Source organism: Ambystoma mexicanum, chromosome 13 (genome assembly GCF_040938575.1).
Source record: "Ambystoma mexicanum isolate Mex_15411 chromosome 13, UKY_AmexF1_1, whole genome shotgun sequence".
NCBI lineage: Eukaryota > Metazoa > Chordata > Amphibia > Caudata > Ambystomatidae > Ambystoma > Ambystoma mexicanum.
Genome location: NC_090938.1, coordinates 771,257,293 through 771,282,733, shown reverse-complemented (window position 1 = coordinate 771,282,733; position 25,441 = coordinate 771,257,293). Strand labels below are relative to the sequence as shown.

The window sequence follows — 25,441 nt, the reverse complement described above, 5'->3', positions numbered from 1 at the left end:
ATGAAACCCAGTGCACTAGTAACAGCCAAGATAAGACATTGCTGCAAACATGTGGTTCAGAAAACAAAGTACACTAAAAAGCAGGTAAACTAAGGACAAGTGAGCTGCTTCGATCGTTATCAGGGGGCGCATTACATAAGTCGCTACTGCCAAGCGCAGGGGGCCATCCCTATACCCTGTTCTCTCTCGTGCAGGAGGGGACGTGCTTCTTTTAGTAGTTGTGACATATCCTCTGGATTCCTGAGAGACCTCCTTCTGGAACCTCACAGGTGTTACAGATATTGAGGGGACTAATAGCTTTTCTTTTTATTGAAATGCTGCACAGTGGCCATCAGTCAGTGAAATGTCAGTAGCATCTGGATGCTGTGGAGAATCCTGCGGATCCCTCACTAAACCCTGCCTAGAGTCTCCTCCCAGGTGTCCAGGAGAGGGCAGATGCCTCCAGATCCCAATCCTGGGGGTGGTGTACTGCGGGAGGACCACCGTGGTGGGGCACAGGCCCAGGGAAGTGGGGAGATTCCGCAGGGTGAAATGCAGTATTCTTCTTTAGGGAGGAATATATGTTCTCCAGACTGAGAAACCGGAGGGTATTCTCCCAGTAAGACCTCGAGACTCCCTTATTCAGGTGGCCAGGACACGGCCATCGTTGTTGGATCCAGTTCCTGGGGTGGACCAGTGGGGGAGGATCACCTGGGTAGGGGGACCCGGGGTTATGCTAGGGGGAAACCCAAGGTGAGATGCGGTATTCTACCGAGAGGGAAGAAGTGGGGGACGAACTACCTGTGGTTTTCTTTGGTTATTCCATTTCTACCTCCCTTCCATCCATAGAAGATCCCTTAGTCAAGTTCTATCGACCCTACTACACCACTAATAAACCAAATAGAAGTCCAAACTCTGTAGCATCTCAAAACCGCATCTCCCAGAACCTGTGTTTCCCTCTTCCCTACCTGCAAACTCCCAGCCATGCTTTTCCACGCCCCTCTAGTCAGTATATTCCACGCGTCCCATTTGCTCAGGTAAAATACTACGATTCCCACGATTGTTCAGATCACGATCCCAACTATCAGTTTACCCCGCAAAACCTACCAAGGTCGTCGCTTTTATTATAATTTTCCGAATTCTCACAAACCCTCCTGCTTATTTCACAAACCTTCCCTGTCCTGTAAGATATTCTGACACTTCAACCCTTTAACTTTCTAACGCGAAAACTGTCTTGCCTCATGCAAGACAGCAGACTGATACAACTGTTTATTTAACGTGTCCCAATAGAAGAGTCAGGCAATTAACTTGAATAACCTACACCTGACAACCCTTTCCTTTCCCCATAGGGATAATGGGTGGAGCAGGAGAAAGCAATACGAGCAAGGGGAGCATAGCGGACAACACGATGAGACGGCTAAACCAAGGCGGCAGTTCAGATGAAGGAGAAAGGCGGCAGGAAGAGAGAGGGAGGCGAGGACAGAAAGAACCTTGCCCTTTTCGTCCAAGACACGCAGAACCTTCAGTGAGGAGCATCTAAGACCGCAGACAATAGCCCCAGTGTCATGCTGCAGATGTCAATCGTACACAGGGCCAGCCTATGCTGATAAAGCAGAACAGAGGAAGCTCCCGCACCCGTGGTACCAGCCTTGACTCCACAGTGAAACAGAAAGCCAGGCGATTGAGCACACCCAATGAGTTGAGGGGAGAATCGAAAGAAGCCAGGAGGTGTTGAATGAGAATCGCAAAGTGGCAAGTTTTGAAACTAAAGTAATGAACTTGAAGTGAACTGTGAAGTACGAAGGGGGAATCAGCGACAGAGGGAAATCGACACCACACGTGGGTGTCAATTTAAGAGACTCTGGTCGAGCCCCATATTGATAAACTACAGAAACCAGAGGGCCATAGGAAGGCTGCCAAAGGAATGCAAAGTGGTCATACCAGACGGTTGAGCAAATGCCCTGTAGGTTCGAAAGACTTTGATTCGTGAATGGGCAACAAAGTGAGAAAGGGAATACCATGTAGTAAATAAGGAGGAGGGACATGATTTCCGTTAACATTTGAAATTAAAAGGGACTGAGCCTGGACGAGGGAGATCCGGGGTGACGCTAAACTCAACACTGACAGTCAAGAGAGCTCCGAGCCCGAGCGAGGGAGATCCAGGTGTGAAGCTGTCACTCAAGGGCTGGAAGTCGACAGAGATCTGAGTCCGAACGAGGAGATCCGAAGTTAAGTTATCGTCCAAAGGTTCTATTGCGCAAAGGTCAGGACCAGAAGAGGGGGGACCTAAAGGTGAGACTGTTGCCCTATCTAAAATATTGTGGAGAAATATAATTGAGAAAGGGGTCAGCCCGGAAGAGGGGGACCCAGGGGTGAAGTCGTCACCCTGTGTGAACTGTAATTTACAATTGAGAGAGGTCAGCCCAGAAGAGGGGACCTAGGGTGGACCCAACACCCAACGAATATTGGGAACACACTTTTCATTTGTTAAAGGAACTTTTCTATATATTGTTTGAACATCTCAGACCCGAAGGCAAGAGACTTTCTAAGGAAACGAGACTTGGCCATTGACATATTGAGAACTACCATTGGAACTGTCTCGGGCTCGTGAAGCCTGAGACCATACTGTGCTCCAAGCTCCAACCTTACCCTGTGCTTGAAACATGGGGAGGGGAGACCCAAGCCATTGCCTACTGACTTATCATTTACGAACACTTCTTTCTTTCTTGAAAACTATCCCACACCCCCCTTTGTAGTAGTCGTAAGGTTTGGTAATAGGTTTTCTTACTACAGGCCTTTTTATTTGACTTGACATCACTAGGACTGCCTTATTTTCATTTGATGGTCGACTCCTGTCCCCATCTTAGATTTAGGCTTAGATTTTTTTCCAACCTGCATACTCTCTTTATTGTTCAATAAACACCCTTGAACTGTGATCACTTGTGTCTGTCTTACTTTTGGTCACCATGAGTTTCTCACATATGTTGTCAGCAGTGGGATATGGGCCAATTGATAATAGTTGGAGAACCCACTTTCATGAAGAAACCCCAAATATAAACCTTCATACCCCTCTGCAATCCTCAGACCAACCCTATCAAAATTCTTTTATCCTCAAGGGTGAAAAACCAATGGAAGCATGACAACTCCCTTTCCACCCTTGGAACAGAAAATAGGAGTTCAATTTTCCGCCTTAATATCTCAAGCAATATCTGCAAGACAGCAGACTGATAAAACGGTTTATTTAACATGTGCCAGTAGAAGAGTCAAGCAATTAACCAGAATCACCCACACCTAACAACTCTTTCCTTTCCCCACAGGGATAAAAGGTGGAGCAGGAGAAAGCAATACAAGCAAGGTGAAGAAAGGCGAGCTTAGAGGGGCTCTGTGTCCTGAATACATCCCACATCATTATTGTGCACTGACCATAAGCAGTAAGGAACCTGGGATAACGATTCAGTGCGATCTAGAGACATACCTTCCTTTGGGTCTGAATCTTGGGACGGGACCCCCTGAAGTGCACCTAACACAGCCTTGGGGATACTGCCAGGGATGTCCAGGAATACTCTGCCTGGAGTGTAATAGATAGCATATTTCAGTTTGCAAAGGAGGTCTATGCCAGAAAAACCAACAGTTGCAGAAGGACTTTGCAAGAAAGCATGCTTGCCCGTGATAGGACCTAAGCTAATTGATACTGGTCAGTAACATGTTGTGGGACTGGAGTGTTGGAAATACCCACTGCATTAATCATAGTAGATGACAGGGGGACAACGGGAAAACAATCGGATCATTAGGCAGACTTATTATCCCGTATCTACCACACATGCAATGGTTTGCCCTTCAATAGTACACTTTACATGGGGACTTTCCTGATCTACAGGCATCAATGGATTCATGATGAGGGTTTCTCTTGGGCTGTCCAGGTTCTGATCCTCATCTGGGGCAGCAGGCCGTACATTGCTCGGGGTAAATCATGGCACATCCCGGTTAGGGAATTGGGTGAATTTAGGAGTACGGGGTGGAAAGTTGCTTTGGGGCCTGTTAGAGCACTCATTTTTCTAGTGACCCTCCTGCTTACAATAATTACAGGCTGTGAGGGTCCCAAATCTGCTACTCTGGGGATCCTGTCCAACGCCTTGTCCTCTCCCTCTGATGCTTATTCCCCACACTCTCTGGGGAGCCCATCTCCCCTTTTGGTCCTGTTAGTGCCTGGAAAGGGATGGAAACTCTCCTCTACGCACTCCCAGGTAAACAAGCAGCAGGTGCATCACATCTCACTCACCCCTTACCATCCAATCCTACCATGAAAAAACTCAGTCCACACCCTGCTCCCATGCACGTCCAACTCACAGAACCTCAACCACAGCCCTCATAACCAAACACATACCACCTCCAAAACACACATGCACCCTCATGCTCATCAATGCTCATTCTGTGGTACCAAATGCAGTAGACATTGCTGACCTCATCACCACCCAACTTAGATGCACTCTTTATCACAGAGACATGGTTCACCCCCACCTCCTCACACATCCTGGATATATACTACTCCCAACAGGCTACAGCACGCAACTCAACAGTGCTACAACTGGTGACTAAAAGACTGGTGGTTCAAGACCAACCTGTAAAGTCAATTATAACATTTATTGGAATGCAAAATACTATCTTGACTTGTGAGCACATTGCAACCCATGTTTATGTGTGAGATTGTGCATTCCTGCTGGCTGGCAGCTACTCAAGACCCTGTGGACCTCTCCATGACAGAGTTTACAAATATAAAGTACTCTAAGGGCGAGGGCAGGGACAGAACACTCAATTCCAGGACAGTCTGCCAAAACCTGGACGTCTGGTCACCCTAGGTAAGAGTAATCTTGGGAGGCTGATGAGAGAGACTAGGGGGAGGGCCTAGCCTCAGTGGACAGGCTCAAGAGGGATTAGGTGAGAGAGGAAAGAGACAATACATTGCACACTACAGACAGTGTGGCTCCTGAGAGAGAGTGGGTGGAGAGAAAGAGGGGGTGGAGAGAAAGACGGAGTGAGCGTGAGACAGAGGGACAGTCTCAGAAAAAAACACAGAGCAGTAAAGAGACACAGACAGAGAGAAACACAAAAGGAGCGACACACATACGTAGACAAAGACACAGACATGGCGAGACAGGGACACACACAAGCACACACTCTCTCATAAAAAAACGGCACAAAGCACTGGGGGCAGTTTGGTAACTCTAGAATTTCTTGCCATTAGAAGCTCAAGGGTCATGGGAAGTGCCTTATGTCTCGTTTTATTCCATGGTACTATGATTCATTGTATACACTGCCCGGGATATACTCTAGTCCTGTAAACTTGCGAAAGTGCTACAGAGGCAGGTGTGAGGAGGCTGGTGATGAGCCCAAGAGTGTAACCTTTGAGAGATCAAGTAAAAGTGAGCAGTATGTGAGTACCATCTCAACAGTGGGAAAGGAGCAGAGATGAGCCAAGCCTTAATCAGCTTTATAATTCCTGAAGAAAACACTGCTTTTGACAAGAAAGAACCCGAAATCATGTCTGTATGTATGTAGTTTAGAGGAGTGCTGATCTGTGAGCACTAGAAATCCGATACACACCCACAAACCTCTCCTTTCTGCACCCATGTCCACAGAGAAATGGCAGGCAATGATAATGTGCACCATGTCTTCAGTTAAGGTGTCAGCTGAAATTATAACAAGTCTATCCGGCCAAGACAGAATTCAGCCCTTAACCGCCCCCACCCTTCTCTGGTGGTTTCACAAATCAAAAGACGGACAAAAAGGTGGTAGAAAAGAGAATTTCCCATGTAGAAATGAATTTGCAACTCAAATTTAACTATGCAACATTGCGATGGCACTGCAGTGACAATACTCACTGTATCATCAGGCTCAGAAAGGTGTCGGCCATTTTAGACATTGCTTCTTTTACCCCATTCAAAACATGCCCCTGTTGCTGCTCATAGCTTTCAATATTGTAAAAAATTGATGAAACCATGTGATTGCTTTCGTCCAATCAAAAGAATATTTATTGATTAGCTCTTTGTTTGAATTTCACATATTGCCATTAAACATCTAACATAGGAAAGCAGGGCAATGTTAATCATTTTTAATAATCGTATATACCAGGATAGAATAATAGTTAGAAGAGGCTGAATTTGTCATCTCCAGCTTCTTTCATACTGCTCTGCAGACTTGTCTCTCTCAATTATTGTGATCTTTTATTCATTTCCCCCAAAATATTCTCTATGAAATTGAAAATCTGGTCTCCCTGAAGAGGGTAAATGTCTTGGAATATCGATTTGATCAGGACAGCATGTTTTCTCTTTGATGGAGAACCTTCTCTCGCAGAATGGTAAGGCATGTTCTCCCGGGATGTGGCACCCACCTCCGTTGCCATGGACGCCAAGTTTCCTCATCCTGGAGGCCTTGTTCTCTGCTGAGGAATATTAAAGACAAAATGCACCCATGTTAGAATCAGTGAAGCAGTGGAAAGAACACATCTTCATACTTTCTTGCCTACTTTTAGAATATTTCCATTCTAGTTATGCACGTTAAGAAGAGCATTGCCTCAAAAATATAGATGTATGTTTCTTGTGAATGAGGATAGTCGGGGCTCTAATACTTTGCTTATGCACACTATGGAGATGCATTCCAACCCATTCTAGGCAAAGTGTTGCAAATGCATTTCCTGCAACATCAGTACATCCAAGATGTTATAAGATACTTATACGATAATCACATCTCATTGGCCACCTGGATAACAGAGATGACGTCCCTAGCTTCTTTGGAACGATCAACATAAAGATATCCAAAGCAAGGACTGTATTATAAATCAACATGTGGAACATGTTTGCAAGCTACTTCCCCTGACGATTCTGCATGATCATTTGCATGGCTTTATAACATAATATGGGGACTTCAGCTAACTGTCTATTGAGACATAGACATAAAAGAAGTCTGAGAATATCATGTGACCTCTTCAGCCTATCTGGAATCGAGCTTGCCCGCTCTAGTGTAGCGGCTCAGACATTGAAATTGCCACAGGAAACGTTCATTTCATGAGCGTCACAGAAGTGCGCACGGTGGAACGATGGAAAGAGAAAGAGGGACGTGGATTGACATGAGGAACAGAGATTCAGATATCGTTACTTGTAGCACAGGATGCAATTAGCACATTCACATGAGAATGGGGTGTACACTCTGTGCTTACGCTACAAGGGTGAATTCTATAGTCTTTGGCATTTTTGAACTACAAACATATTAACAAATCTTGAAAGTTGGAATGTATCAAAAAACATGTCAATGATGTACATAGGTTTTATTTAAGCCACAGGAAGATGGTCAAGGGGACCGAAACATGCACAGATAGTGGCATGATATACTATGGACGCCATTAAGGAGCTTCTTTTTTAATTTAATTGAATGGGCTAAAATTAATGGATCATCAAATCAAAGATGATAAAATGAACAGCTGGATTAATAGGCAGGAACATTTGGCTAAGAGTGTTTATCCCCTATGCATAACTGTGTACCCCATATGTGATTCTTTTTCTTTTTTAGGGAAAGTGCACATATGTGTGCCAGTCATTGCTGGGTTCTCATGGCATGCACATGTGCAGGCTTTACAGGTAAACTATTTCACGCCCGCATAAGAGGTACAAAGGTCCAGATGTTGCCGTTAGACCGATGATTTAGCCAACATTAAACCTCACAAAAACTCCTCTAAACAACCATAGACACTGGAGACAAACTACATTAAAAAGCAATACAACCCTTTGAGTGTTCTTAGTACCTGGGTATAAACACAAAAAGAGTGGTCTTGATTTGCTACAACATATATGGGATACATTACTCACCGTAATCATATTTCTGATGAGTGTATCTGCTTAGATTCACATGCTGTGCATAGGCCGGCATCTAGTGGTAGCCCCAGAGTATTACATTTTTTGTTTTCTTAACTCGAAAAAGGGACGTCGACGGGGCGTGACAGTAATACTATCCCTTGTGTGACGTCCACTATACCCATGGTCCTTCATGTGTCGATGTCCCTCAGATTGTTTTGTTTCTAACATGAGGTAGCATGAGGTGTAGCGTGAGTACAGATGTAATAAAGCAGATAAGAGTAGATAAGCCAGAAAACACCTATGCACCTTCAACTCCCTGGGGGAGGAAGGGTGGGCGCATGTGAATCTAAGCAGATACAAGCATCAGAAATACTATTAAGGTGAGTCATGTATCCCTTCTGAGGCTTGTGGATCTGCTTAGATCACATGCTATGCATGGATTAGTGAGCAGAGTCTGGAGAAGGTAGTGGGTTGTGAGAAGGTACAGCAGCAAATAGATGTGTTGGCACTCTGCACTAGGACCCCAACCGGCCCATAAAGCTGGGGGTTGCTCAATAGCACTTTAAGATGAGTAGCAGCACCGTTGAGATGGATGGGGATGCAGATTAATACCCTCGCATGGAATCAATAATGACAACTCAATAGTTTGGCAAAGGGAGTCAGTTTAATGATAAATACAAAAAACGGGGAGATCCTGAACATCAGCAATCGCTCGATCTTTCTTCTCGCTTCACAACTTCAACAAACTTCATAAAAAACACATCTTTTATACTGAAAACTCGTCATCACTGACGTGTAACGCTTAAAATGTTGCATGCAATTCTATTGGTTATAGGAAAGTAACTTTAATATAGGTACTATATCTGTATATGGTAATGAAGTGAGGGGATTGGATAAACAGTGTCAGGTGGGGCATCTGAGCCCTTCCTTCAAAGTGGCTGCCGTAGACGTCACTAAAAGTACGTCTCATTGGTTCTACTAACTATAGGACCCTAGATTACTTGGTCCACTACGATTGGTTTGGCATCAACCCTACTCATACTTTTCCACCAGCCTAGCAGCATGCAGAATAGCTGGCAGGGAGCTTGTCCGCTCCCCCTGTCTCCTTCCAATTATTGCAACAATCATCACTTCAGTGATCATGTTTCAATTATTTCTTTGTATCTTGGCATCGAGACTGCTTCTTGGTCTGGAAAAGTGAAGGCACCTGGGCATGGCACAATTCCATGCATAGGTGTGAAAGTTTCATCCCTTCTGCTGGCTCGGTCATGTAATTCTGACACTGTGAAAGTCGTCTTCATTTGTGTATTTGATTTAATTTTGTCAGCCATCTGCCTCCTGTGGCTTATCTTGACCTTTCAGAATAGGATACTCTGTTTTTCTCTTCATTAAATGTCTCTACTATTGGCCTACTTCAGCTGGTACGACCTTGGCTTCTTGGCATGGCTTGTCTTCGTCTGAGTTTCTGTCTGTCCGTAATTCACGATTTTTCTGCTGCAAAGCTCTCCTCGTGAGACCTAAAGTAAACTTTGGTCAGTTCTGCTCTTGTGGGTAGTGGAAGTATACTTAAATACAGTTCTTTTCTTGAGGTCGATATCTATAGGTGGCGCTTGCTGCACTCTATTTTACTATTAAGCTTTAGCAAACCTCACGATTTTGTTAGCTTCTTGTGGTTCCTTGCATATGTACACGTGTAAGCTGGCTGAATATCTGCATCGCGCTTATGGCATAAGCATCTAACATTTGACATTGTTATTTCGCTTTAAACTCAGGATGTCACTTATCCATGGTGTTTCGTCTCTTTTCATCATTCATAGGTCGTCATATCTTTTATATGCGAGTCAGTCCAGGTTCTTGTGATGTCACTATTCGTCTTCTTTTAGGACTTTCTTGGCTTCTTCCGGTATTGCATTTTGACAATCGCAATTCTGTCTCACTTGTCGATATGGTTTTCTCAATGGGTACCTTACTGTCCAAGGTTTCTTAGGTGCAGGTACTTCAATAGGTGCTGTCAGTCTGATAGGTACTGGGCAGAGCCCCGTTGTTGCTCTCTGCTGGTTTATTTGCTCATCATACGTCACATATTTTGGCATGAACATTCCTGGCACCTCAAAGTGGGCGGTAGGGGTGCGAATCGTGTTTGGGACCTCCTCTACAGCTCCGCTTGTCCCACCTGCGAATCTGCTTTAGAATGTGTGCCAATGCAGTAGTGCTGAGTAAAAGTATGTATAGAGCTCCATGTAGCTGCTTTGCAAATGGTGTCCAGCAGGATGTTTGCAATAAAGGCCAAGGTAGCTCCTGTACCCCTGATAGTAGAACTGTATGCATTTCACTATCCAGTTGGAGATGGTATTTTTTGAAGCATGGTCACCTTCCCAGCCAGCTGCTATGGAGACAAACAGTTGGGTCTGTTTTTCGTAGCGGTTTTGTCTGGTTTACATAGTAAATAACTGCCCTCCTTACATCTAGTGGATGGAGGTTTTTCTCAGCTGAGCTTGAAGGGTTTTGAAAGAAAGCTAGTAGTTCGATAGACTGATTGACATGGAAATTAGAAATGAACTTTGGTGAAAACCTAGGGTGCGTTCTTAATACCAATTTGTCTTTGTGGATAACAAAGAAAGGGTTTTGCACTGACAAAGCTTGTAGTTCACGGACTCTCCTTCTGGAGGTGATAGCCCCCAGAAAAGCCGTTTTATATGTGAGGTGTTTAAGGCTGGACTTGCGCGTATGAGCTTTGCAAGTACCACATTTAGGTCCCACCATGGGGGCAGGTTTGAAATGGGAGGGTGGAGTCTTTTTACTCCCTCCATGAATGCCTTGATGACGGGGGATCTTGCACTCGGACACCTTACTCTGAGAAGTGGTGTACGCGGATAGAGCCGCTAGGTGAACCTTGATTGAGTTAAATACTAGCCCTGAGTCTAGTAAGTGGAGCATGTAATGAAGAATGTGTGATGGTGTACCTTTTTCGACTGGCACCATATTACAAATCCTTTCCATTTGTTAAAATAACAGTGTCTGGTGTTTGGTTTTCGTGCCTCCTTGAGGATTTCCATACACCTTTGAGGTCGTTTTAAATGGCCAAACTCTATGACTTCAGGAGCCTAGCTGCCAAGTTCATGGATTGAGGATGTGGGTGTAACGTTGTCCCCCCGTGTTGGGTGAGCATGTTGGAGGGGCACAGGAGTTTGATTGGATAGCATATCACCAGTTTGCGCAGATGCAGAAAAAAAAAAGGTTGTCTCGCCCACATAGGAGCAACCAGGATAAGCATCACTTGTTCCAGGTACATCTTGTTCACTATTCTGCTCAGTAGCAGTGGTGGGGGGGAAAAGTGTGGGCAAATTTCCCTGACCAGCTCATCCACAGGGCGTTTCCCTTGGATCTGGTTTGGGGAAACCTGGATGCGAAGTCTGGACATTGAGTGCTGAGGCTTGTGGTGAACAGGTCTAACTGAGGATAGCCCCAGAGGGAAAATATGTCTGAAATGTTTTTGCTGAACTGCCACTTGTGCTCTTCGGGTAGAGGATCTCTGCTGTGTAAGTCTGCCAGAGAATTGAGTTCCCCTGGAGCGTGATGCGACACTAGGAACATGTTCCGCTTGAGTGCCCACTTAAAAATTATTTGGTCTAGCCTGGACAGACTTGGAGAGTCTGTGCCTCCCTGCTTGTTTATGTAAAACATAGCAGTGGTGCTGTCTGTGAGGACTTGTACTGTTTGGCCTGATAGATGCACCTGAAAAGCTTGCAGGACTTTGAGCAATGCTAGTAGCTCTAAAAGATTTATGTGATTCTGGGCTGTGATATGGGTGCACAGGCCATGCGCTGTGTGGTGAAGGTAATGGGCTCCCCACCCGGTGAGTGATGCATCTGTTGTGACAATCGCTTGCATTGCAGGGTTGTGAAAAGGTCTAGGACAGAGCACATTGTTAGGTCTTTTTTCAGCACAAGGAAGTACATTGAATAAATATCCTTGTTTACCTGGTTTGCCAGGACGATTTCTATGGCGTCCTTTAGTAGCAGTGCTTGGACTTCTTCCAACAGGATGCATTATTTTTCCTGTGTAGTTTGTCTTTGTCTTGGTGGGTGGTTGACTGGTGTTAGTATTAGCTCTATGCAATAGCCCCCAACCATGGTGGAAAGTACCCACTTGTCCGACGTGATCCCTGTTAGGCAGAATCCTGTGTAGCGCCCTTAGGTAACCACTACACACAATTAAGACCACAGGTGGCAATACAAGTTATAGTGGCAGTAGCAGAGCAGCCAGGCTTATCTCAAGAGTGTATGAGCAGTAGCCGAGATTACACAAAGGGACCACAATTACTGTGACTCAAGAAAACACTGACTCAAGGTTTCAGGTAAAAAATATAAGTACATTTATTTTTAAACCATCAGTTATAAACACAACACTTCTATTAAACTTTAAACAAAACCACACGTTAAATAATACAACAACTAACCAATTCACTTTGTACAGTATGTCTCAAGGTAAGTACCCCGTGTTTGAATGAACCAGTGTTATGAACAAAACACGATACCGCGGATACGGTTGCGACCACTTTTTGACAGTTCGGTCTACTAAATAAACGCGTATCCGTGACATGAAATGCTACCGGGGCAAAAGCACACTTAGCACCTGAGATACCCAGAGGGAGTTGGAGGCAAAAATCACAGGCAATATTTAGGTTAGGCAGACAGCATCGAGAAACACTCAGAAACAGGAGTTGAAAAGTCAAAGGGCCGGAGCCAGGGTTAAGTGACACCGGAGACCTGTTGCCGAAGATCACACCGTTAGACAGTTCACGATTCAGCATAGCCCAAAAGTACTTTGATATTGTCAATGTTCGGAAGCAAAAGTTATAAGAAGTAGGGAAGACAAGGGCAAGCCTTGAAAATGAAGAAAAGGGGTTCACCCAGTTTCCTCGAGCAGAACACAGTACCTTATTCCAATGGTGCAGCTGGTGCCCTGGCGGGTGTTCCTGTTGGTTTCCTGCAGACCCACGATTCCTGGAGCTTCGTTGTGAAGGAGAACATCTGAAGGGGGTCTGCACCTCACAGGGATGAAGCCGGCAGCCGCGACAACGAATAAAAGATGTGCTCCTTAAAAACAGGAGAGGCTCGGCAGGTGTCTATCCGGACCACTACAGCAGTGTGCAGCGATTTCGACCACGACGGAGATCTCTGTCTAAAGAAGATGAGCTGGTTATCCCCACCAGGCTCAAGGGAAGAAGACTCTGGACTGGATCTTCTCTTAGTCGTTGAAGGGTAAATAGCTCAGGACTGCAGCAGGGCTTCACCGGGATGGGGTAGTTGCAGCAGCCGTCGTTCTCTCCTCTTCTCTTCGGTTCCTTGCAGTTCCAGAGGCGACTGACTGCTAGCCCAAGAGACCTGCCTTTTAATGTGCAAAACCCCCATTCACACAGCCTGGCTTTCAATCACGCAGCAGGGGGGCTGTCCAGCCGGGACAACCACCTCAGCCAATCATGGCAAAGTGAAACTTGGGTTTCCTAGGATACCCTGTGCAGGGGGTGACTACACCCCTTCCCCACATTCAGTCTACCTAGACACCCAGCCGCCAAGAGGAGGGCTTCCCTGCAGAAGCCCGCCAAAAGAAGGTGAACAAAGAAGGCGATCCTAGTTTGCCGCGCAAAGTAAAACACAAGAAGGACTTTAACAAAAAGAAATGGCGAATAAACCCAACCGGAGCCAAAATAAAGATGATTTGGTCAAGCGGGTTTATGCTTAAGGCTGCTAAAAGATCCAAAAGCATTACCACGTTTATCTAATATGATCGCAGTAGAAAGGTTAGGGTAGATACCACTGCCACCAGCCAATCTAAATGTTAAAAGAGCGAAACAATGCTCAGGGAGGTACAGACAGAAAAGGGGTACAGATTATCCCTTTCCAGTACTCCATGTAAGATGGGGTGTACTGGGTCTGTGGTAAAAGTGACTATGTAAAGTAAATGGCTACTTTACCTTTCTCTGGGGGACAGTAGTCAGCCCCAGCACAAATGGAGTCAGAGGGCAGTCTTAAAGACAACCCTGGGTTACTACACTGAAGGTGCTGTGTAACCCATACAAGAACAGGGGCACTTGAGTGGTGTGCTCCAGTGCCCAAGATCACACAATGAGTAAAAACACATAGGCCAAAACACATGTAAGAGTGAAAAAAGGATGTACACTCTTACCAGGTGGAAAAAATAAACTCCAGAAATCCAGCAAAGCTGCTGGGGGACTCACTAGGTGAGGGAAATTAGCCCTAGAAGGAGGATTCACCCTAACAATCCCCTCCCACACGTGGGCAAAATGAGAAATACAACCTCCTATTGGAGAGGCAGGGGAGGGAACCTGTAGCGGGTGGTCATTGCTTAGGAGGGGTGGAGCCCCCTCTTGAGGATGATCTGCCCCTACTTCTGGACCTTCTTTGGCCCCTTTGAAAGTACTGTTGGGAGGACTGCCCCTGTGGAGAACCCCAGGACGAACCTTGCCCACCCTGGTTGTGATTGGAGGACCGCTGGGTGTTTTGTCCTCTAAACCGGTGTGTATTTGAACCTCCTCTCTGCAGGAAGGGTTTGTTATTGAGTTGTCCCAGGGATGTGAGGGTGTCGTACTCCTCTTTTGCACTTTTTAGTGCACCCTTGACCGCTTTCCCGAATAAAGCATTGGGCGTTATGGGCATGTTTAAAAGGGTAGCCTGCGTCTCCAATTTGAAACCTGATTGACGTGGCATGATCGGCATGGCATTTGATAAGGGCAGCTTCTGCCATAATTCAGCCCGCATGGTCTGCTGCGTCTAAGTTGTTTTTAAGAATGCAGCTTGCTACTGGTCTCCCTTCAGCAATAGTCTGTAAGAGCTGGGTCTTTAGGGGCTCTGGAAAAGAGTCTATTTGTTGTGTGACCTCATCCCACATGTGGCAATTATAGCTGGATAACAGCATAGTGGTGTTAGCTTTTCTGACTTGATAGGCAGCCGAGGAAGCTACTTTCCTGCCCAGGGTGTATGTAGATCTTCTTACTCTCCTTGTCAGGAGGGGCTTCGGCAGAGGCTAAAGGGGTTCGAGTTCTCTTCCTAGTGGGGACTACTAGAGAGTCAGGCTTTAGCTGCCCCGTAATGTATAATGGGTCCGATGGGGCTGGTCTAAACATCTTTTCAATGCGTGGGTTGACTGCCCATGTCAGATTGGGGGTTATTAGAGAAGGCTGAATACGCCTCTGGACAGATTGAAGCAGTGGGATGACCTTTGCTGCAGATCTCTTATCCCCGAGGATGTCTTCTACAAAGTCTTTATCGACTTGAGCTTCCTGGGTATATAAAGTGTTCTGCAGCCTTTAAGAGCAGGTCATTGTATTGCAGCTGGTTGGCCACTGAGGAATCAGCCACTGGTTGGTCAGTATGGTCTGGGATGATGTATACCTCATCATCATCACAGTATTGGTCTAAGTCCCCTGTGTCCCCTTGGTCTTCTGGGTCTGAAAATTAGCCCGGGTCTTGTGAGCCTTGAGTGTCAAAATAATACGTGTCCTGAGCTGCGCCCAGATATGACGAAGTATTAGTATGTGTAGCGTCCAAGCAGGCTCTTTTGTTATCGGGCTGCTTGCTAGCTGCTTCACCTAGAGGGGACCCTGATCAGGGTGTCGGTCAAAGAAATATACAAAACTGCACATTCTCCTCATGACCCTATCAAATTGTTCCGGGGACCAATGGGAGGAGCTTGGCAACACTGAGGGGGCCGGTGTAGGCAGAAGCTCTGGAGCAGGGGACTGTTTGAGATGCATTGCCCCTGAAAGGGTGTCCTCAGGGGTAGAATAATCCCATCTCTTTGAACCTTGTTATTTCGAGTCACGTGGCGTTGAGTACTTTTTTGATGTTCTTTCTGGCATTCAGTAGGGTTTTATATATATGTGTTTTTTTTTATAAGTTTCACATTTTTTAGCTTTTTGCAGTGCCGTTGATGCGTCTTTCGACACACACGCCGCCAGAAACCGAGGACTGCATATTTGGATGCAGTGTCGGAAATGGACTTTGGCGTCTGTTTCGGGGGCCTGTCATGTGGTGATCGCGCCCGCGATTTCTCAGAGGACAGGGAATATTCTGACCTTCCCTTCAACATTGTGTGTGGCTTATCGTTTGACGACGTGGTCAACTATGGGGGATGTGCTTGGTGTGGCGTGTAATAGAGGTGCTTGAGCCGCCGAGTGTCGTGCCATATCAGAACCGCCGGCCGGCCTGTCTGTCTGTTGGAGTCTGGGGCTTGCACACGGGAAACCATTGGATCCCGAACGCCCTCGGCGTCACTTAGGACGCTGACAGCGCTGGAGGCTTCCTCGCTGTGCATGGAGGCCTCGGCCTGCATGGCGTGGTGGGTCCAGCATTTAGTCTTTTGGTCCTTTAAAGTTTTTGGCCTAAACAGTTTGCAAGACTTGCACTGTTTTTATGGCATGGTTCCTAGGGAGGCAAAGGTTACACGCTCAGTGTGAATCCTTCCAAGGAAACTTCCTGTTACAAGAAGGACAGAATTTAAAAGGAGTATTTTCCAAAGTGTAAAAAGATGGCAGCCTGGCTGAATACAAGGAAATAGAGGGGAATTTGTATTCTCTAAAGTGAGATGGAATATGAACCTCCCCCAGCTCTCCCTACTGTACAGGGCCGAGGCACGTTGGGGCCTAGATAGGCCGCAGACAAAGTTCGTCGAAACAGGAGTCGTTGTCGTCGATGGATGGTCTTGTCCTCGTAAGCAGTTGCCGGAGATCTTGGGGTGTACGATTGTCGAAAGGACAGAAAGAAAGTCTAACTTTAAACTTTTTCTAAGTAATGGCGACAGCCAAGAAGGAACTCTGCGATATGCATCCGAAAAGGAAGGGGGAAAAAAACAATCTGAGGAACCTCGACACATGAAGGACCATGGGAACAGTGGACGTCACACTAGGCATAGTATTACTGGCACGCCCTGTCAACATCCCTTGGAGTTTCGAAAACAAACAATGTAATACTCTGCGGCAACCACTAGATGTCAGCCTATGCATCACATGTGATCTAAGCAGATCCACAAGCCTCAGAAATGTATATATATGACAAATATTACATGCCTGTAATAGTCTTTCTGATGCTTGTATCTGCTTCGATTCACATGATTTGCATAGACCAACATCTAGTGGTTAATGCAGAGTATTGCATGACTTTTTTTCGAAGTTCGAAAAGGGACATTGACAGCATGAGGTGTGTATGTGAGAACAGGAAGGTAAAGAAAGGTGTAAGATGTCCATGTACCTTCAACTACTAAGAGGGTAGGAAGGGTGGGCGCATGTGAATCTAAGCAGATACAAGCATCAGAAAGACGATTACAGGTTTGTAATATTTGTCTTTTGAGGCTTATGGATCTGCTTAGAATCACATACGTTGCATAGACCGCTTACCCCACCTGAGAATCATTCTTTGTACGAGTATCCACACAGCAATGTTGCGTGAAAGTGTGAACTTAACTCCAGGTTACTTGTTTGCAAATAGCCTCTAATAGCACATTTTCAATGAAAGCCAGAGTAATACCGGTACCTTGAGTTGAGCGTGCTCTGGGTGTAAACAGCAAAGTGTTATTAGGTGGGAATCATGGATGTGTTCTTAACAGCACTTTGTCTTTATGAATGGTTGCAAATGGATCTTGAACTGAAATAGCTTGCAGTTCACTGACTCTTCTTATTGAAGTGACGGCCATTATAAAAATCAGTCTTATAGGTGAGATGCTTAAGACTATGTTTATGCATAGGTTCAAAAGGGGGACCCAAAAGCTTAGTAAGGATTACATTTAAGCCCAACCCTAGGACAAGGTTTGCGATTGAGGGGAGCTGGGAGCTATTTAGCTCCTGCTTGTGGCCTAGAAGAGCCTGGCTAGCTTCACTCCAACAGCTACCAGAAGCTACTTTTGACTCCACAGGCCAACTGATGCCAAACAAACACATGTGATGGACCACTCAGGCGAGGTAGTTTAGTTCAACAAAGGTCAGTCTTTATTGACTTAGAAGGAAAAAAAAATGATCAATCAAGATTTCAATTTCTCTTAATAAAGTCCAAGTTTGAAGTGGTTGTAGGTTTCCTTGGAAGGTAAGGTAGAAACCTGGGTTTAATCCTCATAAGTCCAGCGGTATGGGGCTCCTGTCTCTTCGCATCCAATACGATTCTGCAAGAAAGAGGAGAATTCACACTCAGTCCCTCTTCTCTGTCCACCTTAAATAGGGGCTGGATACCCCTGGACCAATCAGGGCCCTCCATCCATTTTAGGCTTGAAAAAAAAAAACACAAGTCCCAACCCCTTCCTTCTGTAACGCCGGTTGCCATGATGTAATCCAGCCATGTGCCGTGAGGTGAAGACTGGGGTTTCTGCCTTTAGAGCCCTCAACGCTAGGTAAGACACAAAAGCTCCTGATATCCCTACCATTTGTGTCCGGAGTACCCGCTTTCTGTATTGACAACGGCCGTTTGGGAGGCAGCTCATATGGTCTTTTCGCCCTTCCCCGAGACGCGGCCTCACTGCGGCTTCCCGGCCGAACCACACCTGTACATTCTTCGCCCCGCCGGGCAAAGAGCATCCGCTGGCCGCATTCACGTTTCTCCCATGGCCGGGCCGCAGCCACAACCACGTTGTTGCCAGCCTGAATAGCCCTCCCCTCCCCGCGTGGTCCAGTACTCCATGTCGGCATCTGTCCCCTCCCCTCACTGCGTCGGCCAGCGCTCCGTGTCGGCATCTGTTCCCGATGAACGTTTAAAACGCCATCGTCGGAGCTCATGTTCAACATGGTACTATCAGTGCCTATGTCTGCATTCCACCACGTGGACTCCATGTTTCCTACGGCCCCCTCCTCAGTACTCACGGCCCCCTCCTCAGTACTCACGCCCCCATCCTCAGTATTGGGTTCCATGCTTCCTACGTCCCCCTTCTCAGTACTCACGGCCCCATCCTCAGTATTGGGTTCCATGCATCCTACGGTCTCCTCCTCAATACTCAGGCTGTCATACACACCTATGTCGATTTAACTCTGAGTTTGTGACGATCTATAAATAAGCATTTGGACATATCTTTACATCATTTAAAGCATAATGGGTCATAAAAAAATTGACTAAGTGAAATGTTTGCGGCTTATGTGTAAGTTTGATTTGCAGAATGCTATGCGTTAGCTCCTGGTTCCTCAGTGGTAGCTCCTGGTCAATGCTGGATACCCATGAGCTGCTTTTAGCTCTGGCTCATCAAATCCTCAATTTGATCCCTGTAGGGGCGGCGTTGAAATTGGGGGATGTAGTCTTTTGACCTCCTACATGAAACCTTTAACCACGGAAAACCTCCACCAAGATACCTTGCTGTGTGAGGTGGTGTATACTAAGAGTGCGGCTAGATGGACTTTAAGAGAGTTAAACACTAACCCTAAATCCAATACGTAAAGCAGGTAGTGTATTACATTAGAAGGTGACCAGTCAATGGGGTTGACATTACTTCTTTTGCACCATAACACAAAGTGTTACCATTTGTTGAAATTACAATGCCTTGTGTTCGGTTTACGTGCTTCCTTTAAGATGTCCATGCATCTTTGAGGTAAGTTTAAAATGTCCAAGCTCTATGACCTCAGGAGCCAAGCAGCCAAGTACAGTGCTTGAGGCTGTGGATGGAGGTTTGTTCCCTGATGCTGGGACAACATGTTACTTTTACTTTACAACATTTGTTGAGCGCATTGTGGACCCTCGGGCATAAAGGCACTGACAGGTGGACAAACATGTAACATATAAGGTTGAGCAAGAGGGGCCGGTGCAAGACGAGATTATTCAAAAAGATGGGTTTTTAGCGCTTTCTTAAAGGTACGTAAGGTATCAAGAAGTCTTTGCTCTTTTGGTAAATTGTTCCAGAGTTGAGGAGCCGATGAAAAGAAAGCCCCCTTCTCGGCTTTGACATTTCTACATCTGGGGTGAGTAAGAAAGTTTTGACCATTGGATCTGAGACCCCTACGCAACGGTTTGTCGATGATGGAATTCTGCAAATAAGCAGGCATGTTGCCTAACCTGCACTTCAAGGTTATTAAGTAGCCTGAAAGCTACATGCACTTCAACTGGAAGCCAGTGAAGTGAACGTCTGGCACTCGTTACATGGTCTCTTCTGGAGAGACACAAAACCGCTCTGTTCTGTATTATTTGGAGCCTATGCAATTGGGGTTTATTGATTCCCGCTAGCAGACTACCACAGTAGTCTATCTTGGCACCAATTATGGCTCTGGCGATGATCTCTGTGCTTTCTTGGGTGATGAGTGGTTTGAGATGATGTAAGAATTTAATGTAGTATGTAGGGGAAGCTGTTATACTCGAGACTTGAGATTCCATGGTTAATGATTGGTCCAGCGTAACTCCCAAGATTTTGAGTTTCGGTACAGGGGCAATAATGTCGGTTCCGAGTCTGAACAAGCCGTAATTACTATCTAGTGTTTTTATTGCTGCTGAGCTCTCCACTATCATGAGCTCTGTTTTGCTTTTGTTAAGTGCTAAGTTATTATTGAGCATCCCGTTCTCAATGATACTAAAGATTCTATTTAGTTCTTGTTCATCCTGCGTGTGGGTACCGGAAAGTGGAACAACACATTGTGTGTCGTCAGCATAATTACAAAACATTATGCCCTCCGATTCCAGTTCAGAAAAAAACAGTGTCACAAACATGTTATAGATGCAAGGAGACATACTGGCACCCTGAGGACTCCGAAATGTACTGGTATTGGCGAGGCTTCTGCTATATTAGAGCAAACTCTGCCAACTCTGTTTTCCAAAAAGAGACAATCCAAGAGACAGCCAGGGGAGAAAAGTTGGCAACATCTGTTAGTCTATGCTTCAAAATAGAATGATCGACTAAATGGAACGCAGCCGATTGATCCAAAGAGACTAACAGGGATAGCAAGCCTTTGTCCAGTCCCTTGAGCAAGTTGGATTTTATTTCAAGAAGTGAGGTTTCAGTCCCAAAACCAGTTCTGAAGCCTGATTGGTGTTCATTCAAAATGGGAAACAGATTTAAGTGGTCTGATATTTGTCCGTAAGCCACTTTGTCTAAAATCTTTAAAAGAAAGGGTGTATTCAAAATAGGGCGATAGTTCAAGGGATTGTTCCTGTCTAGTCCTATTTTCTTTAGAATGGGTGTAACCATAGTTTGTTTCACAATATCGGGAACCATCCCTTTGTCCAGTGATTCGTTAACAAATTTGTGAATTGCTTTTGTGAGGATAGAAGCACATGTTTTTATGATCACAGAGGCACAAGCGTCACCTTTACAGTGAGACGGTTTCAATTTCTCAATGACTTCTTGTAGTGCCTCCTCTGTTATAGGGTGGAAATGAAATTGGGGAATGGTCGGTTGACATTTACAAGGGTTCAGAGATTCACTTGGGGGATTTACTGGGAAATTCTTCTTTCTTTCCCGCATACCGGCTATAATTCCCAAGAGCTTGTTGTGCATGCCTTCCTGAATTTTCTGGCACCAGGGAGCATCCCGAATTTCTAATTGGTCAGCTGGTGATGGGACGGACTCTTGGTCTTTTAAGATTTTAAAGATTTCCTTAGTATTTGAGACTGTTTTATCTATTCTTTGATTGTAATAGTTTTGTTTTGCCAATAGGATTGCTGATTTGTATGTTTTTGCTAAATTTTAAATGCTGATAACAAGCTTGATGACGGCGCAGATTTCCAAAGGTAAAAAGCCTTAAGAGCTGTGGCCTTAAGATTCCTGAGGTCAGTCGAGAACCAATGTTGGCTTTTTTGTCCTAGATGCTTCTGTTTCTTACATTTTAGAGGGGCTAGAATTTCAGAGTTGTAGCCCATATTAGAAGCAAGATTTAATCACATGGTCAATAAAGTCAAATGTAGAGAGAAGTTAGTGTCGAGATCAAATAAAGGCGAAATGCTGTCCGCTCCTGAGGTCAGTCGAGAACCAATGTTGGCTTTTTTGTTCTAGATGCTTCTGTTTCTTACATTTTAGAGGGGCTAGAATTTCAGAGTTGTAGCCCATATTAGAAGCAAGATTTAATGACATGGTCAATAAAGTCAAATGTAGAGAGAAGTTAGTGTCGAGATCTAATAAAGGCGAAATGCTGTCCGCTGTGAGATGTTTACGGTTGCGTGACAACACGTGTACGTTGGACACATTTTTGAGTTTCGTAGGAAATTGAACTGTAATGGAGAAATAAATAAGTGAATGGTCAGACCAGGGGCATGGAATGATGTTTAAATCATGACACAAGATGTTGGTAGTCGAGATCCAATCAAGTGTGTGCCCTAGAATGTGGGTAGGTTTAGTCACTTGTTGCTCAAAACCTAGTTCTGAAAGAGTCATATGAACCTGTGAGGCGTATGGATCTTCAGGATCGCCTAGCCAGTGATTGCAATCACCCATTATTATAAATTGCGATAGTGGTTTGAGCCTTGGAAGCACGTGGTTGGTAAGAGCCTCTATCCAACTTCCTTTAGTGATGGGGGACGATATAGGAGAATAATATTAACTGTGGCCTCAGGGGGGCGTGCCTAAATGGCCGTGTGAAAGGACGTGCCCTAGAGGAGCTCCCGCAGATCAGACATCGATCCTGCAGAAAAACGTGGCATTCAGGAGATAATGCATGCTGGCAGCGCACCCATGGATATGGGAATGATTTGTGCACATTTCGGGCGCCTGAGGGGTCCGATTGGTGGCGGAGAAAGGAAGATATATCCATCGAAGTGCAGCGAGGTGCCCGAGACCTGAGGGCAGGCAAGATGTCGGACCAAGGACAAAGGGCCATAAACTGACCACGGGGCCGCGGCCGAAATTGCAAGCTAGTGCGACCGAGTTCAAGCCCGCTACGACTTTAGGGGACTTGTGCTGCCCAGCCTGCAAGCAGATCCAGGGACCCAACTGGGGAGCCCTGCCGGACTGAGGAGCGAGCACCCGTGCCCGCGACGAATGCAGGATAGGCAGAAGGACTTTGTCGACACTGGTCGCCGGATACAGTGCAGGACCAGAGGGGGTCGCTCCTGGTGGCGCTGCTGCCACAGCGCACGGAGCAGCGGGAGGACTGGCGCTGTGCACTCGGGACATCGGGGTTGGAGCCCGTGTACCCGGTTAAACAGAGGCTCCTGCAAGGTCGTGGGCCTGGAAGGGGCCGAGCAGGGCCAGAGACGCTGGCCCTAAGTGACCCGGACCACCGGGGGAGGAGGGTGCCAGAGCGCAGCCCAGCCTGCAAGCAGATCGAAGGACCCAACAGGGGAGCCCTGCCAAATCGAGGAGCGAGTGCCCGAGCCCGCGACGTGTGCAGGTGAGACAGGAGGACTTTGCCGACACTGATAGTTGGACTCAGCACAGGGCCGGGGTGGGGGGGTTGCTCCTGATGGCGCTGCTGCCACAACGCATGGGGCAGCGGGACAGCCGGCGCTGTGCGATCTGGACACTGGGGCTGGAGCTTGGGCACCCGGCAAGCGGAGGTCCCTGCAGGGCTGCGAGCCCGGACAGGCTCGAACAGCACTGGAGAAGCTGGCCTTCGGTGACCCGGACTGCTGGGGAGGGGGTGCCGAAGCCCTTCCTGCGTGGCGAAACAGAGACCGGTGCCGGCTAGACCCAGCGGGCGCTCGGGCTGACCGAGCTGCGACCTGCTGCACCGAGTAACTGAGCCAGGGTACATGAATCAGTATAATCCCCGGGCACTGGGGGACACATTATAAGATCGGAGTGCCTTGGCGGTGGCTCCCTGTGGAGCTTCTGTGAAACACTTATCAAGCACACGGGAGCGGACTCCCAGCCCTGGAACGTGGGTGTGGAGACTGGCCTCCAGTCTAGTCTGGCACCCGTGACAATTGAGTGTTTGCCAATGCAACGCACAGGCCGGGGAGGAGGAACCTGAGAGCCTGGGCCAAATGACACACGAGGAATGCACTAGGGCCGGGAACATTCATCAGAGGCCAGAGTCCCCACGCGAATGTCCACGACAGAAAGAGAGACTAGGTGACAGCCCTGGCAGGGTCCCCGTGTTGGGAAACACTGTTGCCCATAGAAAGGGGCAGACGTGCCCAGTTTGATCCAGGGCATACGCCTCACACGAGAGAGCACGCAGGAGATGGCCTATACTGGCACGGGGCACGGTGGATGCGCTAACGACACCACTGCTGGTCGGGGAGCTATAAGATCCTGCTGAGGCCCGGATCAGACGGGTGTGAAACCAGTGGATACGCCTGACCACCGGTGACAGCGGGAGCTACAGCATACGCCTGTACAAGTGAATGGGGCCAGGACGGATACATAGGAGGACACAGCCCACTCCAGGAGTGTAACTGGCAGTCGGCACATACCCCTGACGCGGCTGAATTGGGCCCAAACACAGGGAACCATCCAACACGGGGTAGGCCTGCAGAGGAGGGGCTGTCGCGTAGGCCCACGTCAAGTTGGGACTGGCCATGAACAAACTCAAAGTGGCACTGGACCTTAAGGTTGGAGCTGTCCAGGAAGAGGTGAACCTCCTCAGACAAGATGTTAGGACATTGGTGGACTGCACCAGAGACCTGGAAAAAGAGATGGCCCCGAACACAGCAGATTGTGCCGCCCACAAATCGGAACTTCACGCCCTGGTGCAGCGAGTGGGCAACCTAGAAAGCAGGGCGAAAGAAGCAGAAGGACTTGCCCGACGGAATAACATCCGCATTATAGGTCTGCCGGAGGGAACTGAAGGGCCCAACCCAACGGAATACGTCGAAACTATGTTATTGCAGGAAATAACTGGAGGGGTGCTCACCCGGGGGTTTGCTGTTGAGAGAGCGCACATGGCCCTGATGAGGAAGCCGCCGCCGGGGAACCCTCCGAGGCCACTGATCGCAAAGATCCTGAATTACCGGGATCGAGAAAGGATACTTGAATTGTTCCAGAAGGGTGGAACAATTGAAAAGAGGACAGCGAAGATAACTGCATACCCAGACTACACCCTGCAAGTGCAGCGCAACAGGATGAACTTTGGAGCGGTGAAAAGAAGACTGCCACAAACAGGCCACAAGTATATGCTGCGCTACCCGGCCAAACTGAAGGTGTTCCACAAGAACAGAACCTTGTTTTTTGATACTCCGGAAGATGCCATGGGGTGGCTGGACATGCAGAGCTGCCCCCAGGAATCGGGCATACAGACAGGAGTTGGAGAGGATAAGTAATCCGAGGCGATGCCACCCAGGGTGACATCGTGCAAGACACTGGGACTGGAATATAGACAGGGAATGGGCTGCTCAGGATGTACATGCATGCAGGATCCGCTTGAACTGAATAATGTCACGCACGTAGGACCTGGGAGCCAACCCTTGTACCCCCAGAGCATTAAGCTTAGTTAGGTCACTGGTAGTCCGGTGACACCCTGCCGGGTTCCTGTCCTCAGGTATTTCGAGGAGGGACCAAACGCGGGTGGGCCTGAGATCCAGGGATGGAGATGGGCATTTGTTGGGGGGGGGGTAAGGGTTGTGTGCAGTGGGTCGTAGTTGGGGAAGGGAGGGAAGGAGAGGTTGTTGGGGTTGGGAGGGAAAAGAGCCAGACTCAGTGTTATCAGAAGAGAAATGGGAAACTAAGAAGAGAGGCAGGACACCATGTTAATGGTGTCGGGT

At 47.0% G+C, this 25,441-nt stretch overlaps 1 long non-coding RNA gene across 1 annotated transcript in view; it reads right to left on the bottom strand.

The window, feature by feature from the left end:
* Positions 1 to 5,981: 5,981 nt before the first annotated feature.
* Positions 5,982 to 25,441, bottom strand: part of LOC138520687 (uncharacterized) — a 75,384-nt gene continuing 55,924 nt past the window's right edge. The window contains exon 2 of the long non-coding RNA XR_011282859.1: positions 5,982 to 6,418. This is a non-coding gene — a long non-coding RNA (uncharacterized lncRNA). The remainder of the gene's footprint in view (positions 6,419 to 25,441) is intronic.